The sequence below is a fragment of the Schistocerca americana genome, unplaced genomic scaffold, assembly GCF_021461395.2.
Source record: "Schistocerca americana isolate TAMUIC-IGC-003095 unplaced genomic scaffold, iqSchAmer2.1 HiC_scaffold_67, whole genome shotgun sequence".
Classification (NCBI taxonomy): domain Eukaryota; kingdom Metazoa; phylum Arthropoda; class Insecta; order Orthoptera; family Acrididae; genus Schistocerca; species Schistocerca americana.
Window position 1 is genome coordinate 823,544 of NW_025726423.1, and position 8,780 is coordinate 832,323.

Sequence of the window (8,780 nt, forward strand, 5' to 3'; positions counted from 1 at the left end):
GATACAGTAAAACTGAAGTGAAGCATCGGAATCTATAACTAGTGTCACATGAATGGTTCAAACATAGACAGTAAGAAGAGTCAGTTTTCTCGTACATAAGTCGGCATTGTGCCTTTTGTATTTAATTCCGATGCAAATTCTGTGTTTCATCGATAATAAGAAGGTCAGATGGATACAGTAAACCTGAAGTGAAGCATCGGAATCTATAACTAGTGTCACAGGAATGGTTCAAAACATAGACAGTAAGAAGAGTCAGTTTTCTTGTACTTAAGTCGGCATTGTGCCTTTTGTATTTAACTCCGATGCAATGTCTGTGTTTCATCGTCAATAAGAAGGTCAGAGGGATACAGTAAACCTGAAGTGAAGCATCGGAATCTATAACTAGTGTCACAGGAATGGTTCCAAACATAGACAGTAAGAAGAGTCAGTTTTCTTGTACTTAAGTCTGCATTGTGCCTTTTGTATTTAATTCCGATGCAATTTCTGTGTTTCATCGTCAATAAGAAGGTCAGAGGGATACAGTAAACCTCAAGTGAAGCATCGGAATCTATAACTAGTGTCACAGAAATGTTTCAATCATAGACAGTAAGAGGAGTCAGTTTTCTTGTACTTAAGTCGGCATTGTGCCTTTTGTATTTAATTCCGATGCAATTTCTGTGTTTCATCGTCGATAAGAAGGTCAGAGGGATACAGTAAAACTGAAGTGAAGCATCGGAATCTATAACTAGTGTCACATGAATGGTTCAAACATAGACAGTAAGAAGAGTCAGTTTTCTTGTACATAAGTCGGCATTGTGCCTTTTGTATTTAATTCCGATGCAAATTCTGAGTTTCATCGATAATATGAAGGTCAGATGGATACAGTAAACCTGAAGTGAAGCATCGGAAGCTATGCCTAGTGTCACATGAATGGTTCAAAACATAGACAGTAAGAAGAGTCTGTTTTCCTGTACTTAAATCGGCATTGTTCCTTTTCTATTTAATTCCGATGCAATTTCTATGTCTCATCGTCAATAACAAGGTTAGAGGGATACAGTAAACCTGAAGTGAAGCATCGGAATGTGTAACTAGTGTCACAGGAATGGTTCAAAACATCGACAGTAAGAAGAGTCAGTTTTCTTGTACTTAAGTCGGCATAGTGCCTTTTGTAATTAACTCCGATGCAATGTCTGTGTTTCATCGTCAATAAGAAGGTCAGAGGGATACAGTAAACCTGAAGTGAAGCATCGGAATCCATAACTAGTGTCACAGGAATGGTTCAAAACATAGACAGTAAGAATAGTCAGTTTTCTTGTACTTAAGTCGGCATTGTGCCTTTTGTATTTAATTACGGTGCAATATCTGTGTTTCATCGTCAATAAGAAGGTCAGAGGGATACAGTAAACCTGAAGTGAAGCATCGGAATCTATAACTAGTGTCGCAGGAATGGTTCAAAACATAGACAGTAAGAAGAGTCAGTTTTCTTGTACTTAAGTCGGCATTGTGAATTTTCTATTTAATTCCGATGCAATTTCTATGCTTCATCGTCAATAAGAATGTCAGAGGGATACAGTAAACCTGAAGTGAAGCATCGGAATCTATAACTAGTGACACATGAATGGTTCAAACATAGACAGTAAGAAGAGTCAGTTTTCTTGTACTTAAGTCGGCATTGTGCCCTTTGCATTTAATTCCGATGCAATATCTGTGTTTCATCTTCAATAAGAAGGCCAGAGGGATACAGTAAACCTGAAGTGAAGCATCGGAATCTATAACTAGTGTCACAGGAAAGGTTCAAAACATAGACAGTAAGATGAGTCAGTTTTCTTGTACTTAAGTCGGCGTTGTGCCTTTTGTATTTAATTCCGATGCAATTTCTGTGTTTCATCGTCAATAAGAAGGTCAGAGGGAGACAGTAAACCTGAAGAGAAGCATCGGAATCTATAACTAGTGTCACAGGAATGGTTCAAAACATAGACAGTAAGAAGAGTCAGTTTTCTTGTACTTAAGTCGGCATTGTGCCTTCTGTATTCAACTCCGATGCAATGTCTGTGTTTCATCGTCAATAAGATGGTCATAGGGATACAGTAAACCTGAAGTGAAGCATCGGAATCTGTAACTAGTGTCACAGGAATGGTTCCCAACATAGACAGTGAGAAGAGTCAGTTTTCTTGTACTTAAGTCTGCATTGTGCCTTTTGTATTTAATTCCGATGCAATTTCTGTGTTTCATCGTCAATAAGAAGGTCAGAGGGATACAGTAAACCTCAAGTGAAGCATCGGAATCTATAACTAGTGTCACAGGAATGTTTCAATCATAGACAGTAAGAGGAGTCAGTTTTCTTGTACTTAAGTCGGCATTGTGCCTTTTGTATTGAATTCCGATGCAATTTCTGTGTTTCATCGTCGATAAGAAGGTCAGAGGGATACAGTAAAACTGAAGTGAAGCAACGGAATCTATAACTAGTGTCACATGAATGGTTCAAACATAGACAGTAAGAAGAGTCAGATTTCTTGTACATAAGTCGGCATTGTGCCTTTTGTATTTAATTCCGATGCAAATTCTGTGTTTCATCGATAATAAGAAGGTCAGATGGATACAGTAAACCTGAAGTGAAGCATCGGAAGCTATGCCTAGTGTCACATGAATGGTTCAAAACACAGACAGTAAGAAGAGTCTGTTTTCTTGTACTTAAGTCGGCATTGTGCCTTTTGTATTTAGTTCCGATGCAATATCTGTGTTTCATCGTCAATAAGAAGGTCAGAGGGATACAGTAAACCTGAAGAGAAGCATCGGAATCTATAACTAGTTTAACAGGAATGGTTCAAATCATAGACAGTAAGAAGAGTCAGTTTTCTTGTACTTATGTAGGCATTGTGCGTTTTGTATTTAATTCCGATGCTATATCTGTGTTTCATCAACAATAAGATGGTCAGAGGGATACAGTAAACCTGAAGTGATGCATCGGAAGCTATGCCTAGTGTCACATGAATGGTTCAAAACATAGACAGTAAGATGAGTCAGTTTTCTTGTACTTAAGTCGGCGTTGTGCCTTTTGTATTTAATTCCGATGCAATTTCTGTGTTTCATCGTCAATAAGAAGGTCAGAGGGAGACAGTAAACCTGAAGAGAAGCATTGGAATCTATAACTAGTGTCACAGGAATGGTTCAAACCATAGACAGTAAGAAGAGTCAGTTTTCTTGTACTTATGTAGGCATTGCGTCTTTTGTATTTAATTCCGATGCTATATCTGTGTTTCATCAACAATAAGATGGTCAGAGGGATACAGTAAACCTGAAGTGAAGCATCGGAATCTATAACTAGTGTCACAGGAATGGTTCAAAACATAGACAGTAAGAAGAGTCAGTTTTCTTGTACTTAAGTCGGCATTGTGCCTTCTGTATTTAACTCCGATGCAATGTCTGTGTTTCATCGTCAATAAGATGGTCAGAGGGATACAGTAAACCTGAAGTGAAGCATCGGAATCTATAACTAGTGTCACAGGAATGGTTCCAAACATAGACAGTGAGAAGAGTCAGTTTTCTTGTACTTAAGTCTGCATTGTGCCTTTTGTATTTAATTCCGATGCAATTTCTGTGTTTCATCGTCAATAAGAAGGTCAGAGGGATACAGTAAACCTCAAGTGAAGCATCGGAATCTATAACTAGTGTCACAGGAATGTTTCAATCATAGACAGTAAGAGGAGTCAGTTTTCTTGTACTTAAGTCGGCATTGTGCCTTTTGTATTTAATTCCGATGCAATTTCTGTGTTTCATCGTCGATATGAAGGTCAGAGGGATACAGTAAAACTGAAGTGAAGCACCGGAATCTATAACTAGTGTCACATGAATGGTTCAAACATAGACAGTAAGAAGAGTCAGTTTTCTCGTACATAAGTCGGCATTGTGCCTTTTGTATTTAATTCCGATGCAAATTCTGTGTTTCATCGATAATAAGAAGGTCAGATGGATACAGTAAACCTGAAGTAAAGCATCGGAATCTATAACTAGTGTCACAGGAATGGTTCAAATCATAGACAGTAAGAAGAGTCAGTTTTCTTGTACTTAAGTCGGCATTGTGCCTTTTGTATTTAACTCCGATGCAATGTCTGTGTTTCATCGTCAATAAGAAGGTCAGAGGGATACAGTAAACCTGAAGTGAAGCATCGGAATCTATAACTAGTGTCACAGGAATGGTTCCAAACATAGACAGTAAGAAGAGTCAGTTTTCTTGTACTTAAGTCTGCATTGTGCCTTTTGTATTTAATTCCGATGCAATTTCTGTGTTTCATCGTCAATAAGAAGGTCAGAGGGATACAGTAAACCTCAAGTGAAGCATCGGAATCTATAACTAGTGTCACAGAAATGTTTCAATCATAGACAGTAAGAGGAGTCAGTTTTCTTGTACTTAAGTCGGCATTGTGCCTTTTGTATTTAATTCCGATGCAATTTCTGTGTTTCATCGTCGATAAGAAGGTCAGAGGGATACAGTAAAACTGAAGTGAAGCATCGGAATCTATAACTAGTGTCACATGAATGGTTCAAACATAGACAGTAAGAAGAGTCAGTTTTCTTGTACATAAGTCGGCATTGTGCCTTTTGTATTTAATTCCGATGCAAATTCTGAGTTTCATCGATAATAAGAAGGTCAGATGGATACAGTAAACCTGAAGTGAAGCATCGGAAGCTATGCCTAGTGTCAAATGAATGGTTCAAAACATAGACAGTAAGAAGAGTCTGTTTTCTTGTACTTAAATCGGCATTGTTCCTTTTCTATTTAATTCCGATGCAATTTCTATGTTTCATCGTCAATAACAAGGTTAGAGGGATACAGTAAACCTGAAGTGAAGCATCGGAATCTATAACTAGTGTCACAGGAATGGTTCAAAACATCGACAGTAAGAAGAGTCAGTTTTCTTGTACTTAAGTCGGCATAGTGCCTTTTGTAATTAACTCCGATGCAATGTCTGTGTTTCATCGTCAATAAGAAGGTCAGAGGGATACAGTAAACCTGAAGTGAAGCATCGGAATCTATAACTAGTGTCACAGGAATGGTTCAAAACATAGACAGTAAGAATAGTCAGTTTTCTAGTACTTAAGTCGGCATTGTGCCTTTTGTATTTAATTACGGTGCAATATCTGTGTTTCATCGTCAATAAGAAGGTCAGAGGGATACAGTAAACCTGAAGTGAAGCATCGGAATCTTTAACTAGTGTCGCAGGAATGGTTCAAAACATAGACAGTAAGTAGAGTCAGTTTTCTTGTACTTAAGTCGGCATTGTGAATTTTCTATTTAATTCCGATGCAATTTCTGTGCTTCATCGTCAATAAGAATGTCAGAGGGATACAGTAAACCTGAAGTGAAGCATCGGAATCTATAACTAGTGTCACATGAACGGTTCAAACATAGACAGTAAGAAGAGTCAGTTTTCTTGTACTTAAGTCGGCATTGTGCCCTTTGCATTTAATTCCGATGCAGTATCTGTGTTTCATCTTCAATAAGAAGCTCAGAGGGATACAGTAAACCTGAAGTGAAGCATCGGAATCTATAACTAGTGTCACAGGAAAGGTTCAAAACATAGACAGTAAGATGAGTCAGTTTTCTTGTACTTAAGTCGGCGTTGTGCCTTTTGTATTTAATTCCGATGCAATTTCTGTGTTTCATCGTCAATAAGAAGGTCAGAGGGAGACAGTGAACCTGAAGAGAAGCATTGGAATCTATAACTAGTGTCACAGGAATGGTTCAAACCATAGACAGTAAGAAGAGTCAGTTTTCATGTACTTATGTAGGCATTGTGTCTTTTGTATTTAATTCCGATGCTATATCTGTGTTTCATCAACAATAAGATGGTCAGAGGGATACAGTAAACCTGAAGTGAAGCATCGGAATCTATAACTAGTGTCACAGGAATGGTTCAAAACATAGACAGTAAGAAGAGTCAGTTTTCTTGTACTTAAGTCGGCATTGTGCCTTCTGTATTTAACTCCGATGCAATGTCTGTGTTTCATCGTCAATAAGATGGTCAGAGGGATACAGTAAACCTGAAGTGAAGCATCAGAATCTATAACTAGTGTCACAGGAATGGTTCCAAACATAGACAGTGAGAAGAGTCAGTTTTCTTGTACTTAAGTCTGCATTGTGCCTTCTGTATTTAATTCCGATGCAATTTGTGTGTTTCATCGTCAATAAGAAGGTCAGAGGGATACAGTAAACCTCAAGTGAAGCATCGGAATCTATAACTAGTGTCACAGGAATGTTTCAATCATAGACAGTAAGAGGAGTCAGTTTTCTTGTACTTAAGTCGGCATTGTGCCTTTTGTATTTAATTCCGATGCAATTTCTGTGTTTCATCGTCGATAAGAAGGTCAGAGGGATACAGTAAAACTGAAGTAAAGCATCGCAATCTATAACTAGTGTCACATGAATGGTTCAAACAAAGACAGTAAGAAGAGTCAGTTTTCTCGTACATAAGTCGGCATTGTGCCTTTTGTATTTAATTCCGATGCAAATTCTGTGTTTCATCGATAATAAGAAGGTCCGATGGATACAGTAAACCTGAAGTGAAGCATCGGAATCTATAACTAGTGTCACAGGAATGGTTCAAAACATAGACAGTAAGAAGAGTCAGTTTTCTTGTACTTAAGTCGGCATTGTGCCTTTTGTATTTAACTCCGATGCAATGTCTGTGTTTAATCGTCAATAAGAAGGTCAGAGGGATACAGTAAACCTGAAGTGAAGCATCGGAATCTATAACTAGTGTCACAGGAATGGTTCCAAACATAGACAGTAAGAAGAGTCAGTTTTCTTGTACTTAAGTCTGCATTGTGCCTTTTGTATTTAATTCCGATGCAATTTCTGTGTTTCATCGTCAATAAGAAGGTCAGAGGGATACAGTAAACCTCAAGTGAAGCATCGGAATCCATAACTAGTGTCACAGGAATGTTTCAATCATAGACAGTAAGAGGAGTCACTTTTCTTGTACTTAAGTCGGCATTGTGCCTTTTGTATTGAATTCCGATGCAATTTCTGTGTTTCATCGTCGATAAGAAGGTCAGAGGGATACAGTAAAACTGAAGTGAAGCATCGGAATCTATAACTAGTGTCACATGAATGGTTCAAACATAGACAGTAAGAAGAGTCAGTTTTCTTGTACATAAGTCGGCATTGTGCCTTTTGTATTTAATTCCGATGCAAATTCTGTGTTTCATCGATAATAAGAAGGTCAGATGGATACAGTAAACCTGAAGTGAAGCATCGGAAGCTATGCCTAGTGTCACATGAATGGTTCAAAACACAGACAGTAAGAAGAGTCTGTTTTCTTGTACTTAAGTCGGCATTGTGCTTTTTGTATTTAATTCCGATGCAATTCCTGTGTTTTATCGTCAATAAGAAGGTCAGAGGGATACAGTAAACCTGAAGAGAAGCATCGGAATCTATAACCAGTGTCACAGGAATGGTTCAAATCATAGACAGTAAGAAGAGTCAGTTTTCTTGTACTTATGTAGGCATTGTGTCTTTTGTATTTAAATCCGATGCTATATCTGTGTTTCATCAACAATAAGATGGTCAGAGGGATACAGTAAACCTGAAGTGAAGCATCGGAAACTATAACTAGTGTCACATGAATGGTTCAAACATAGACAGTTAGAAGAGTCAGTTTTCATGTACTTAAGTCGGCATTGTGCCCTTTGTATTTAATTCCGATGCAATATCTGTGTTTCATCGTCAATAAGAAGGTCAGAGGGATACAGTAAACCTGAAGAGAAGCATCGGAATCCGTAACTAGTGTCACAGGAATTGTTCAAATCATAGACAGTAAGAAGAGTCAGTTTTCTTGTACTTATGTAGGCATTGTCCCTTTTGTATTTAATTCCGATGTTATATCTGTGTTTCATCAACAATAAGATGGTCATAGGGATACAGTAAACCTGAAGTGAAGCATCGGAATCTATAACTAGTGTCACAGGAATAGTTCAAAACATAGACAGTAAGAAGAGTCAGTTTTCTTGTACTTAAGTCGGCATTGTGCCTTTTGTATTTAACTCCGATGCAAAGTCTGTGTTTCATCGTCAATAAGAAGGTCAGAGGGATACAGTAAACCTGAAGTGAAGCATTGGAATCTATAACTAGTGTCACAGGAATGGTTCCAAACATAGACAGTAAGAAGAGTCAGTTTTCTTGTACTTAAGTCGGCATTGTGCCTTTTGTATTTAATTCCGATGCAATTTCTGTGTTTCATCGTCAATAAGAAGGTCAGACGGATACAGCAAACCTCAAGTGAAGCATCGGAATCTATAACTAGTGTCACAGGAATGTTTCAATCATAGACAGTAAGATGAGTCAGTTTTCTTGTACTTAAGTCGGCATTGTGCCTTTTGTATTTAATTCCGATGCAATTTCTGTGTTTCATCGTCGATAAGAAGGTCAGAGGGATACAGTAAAAGTGAAGTGAAGCATCGGAATCTATAAGTAGTGTCACATGAATGGTTCAAACATAAACAGTAAAAAGAGTCAGTTTTCTCGTACATAAGTCGGCATTGTGCCTTTTGTATTTAATTCCGATGCAAATTCTGCGTTTCATCGATAATAAGAATGTCAGATGCATACAGTAAACCTGAAGTGAAGCATCGGAATCTATAACTAGTGTCACAGGAATGGTTCAAAACATAGACAGTGAGAAGAGTCAGTTTTCTTGTACTTAAGTCGGCATTGTGCCTTTTGTATTTAACTCCGATGCAATGTCTGTGTTTCATCGTCAATAAGAAGGTCAGAGGGATACAGTAAACCTGAAGTGAAGCAT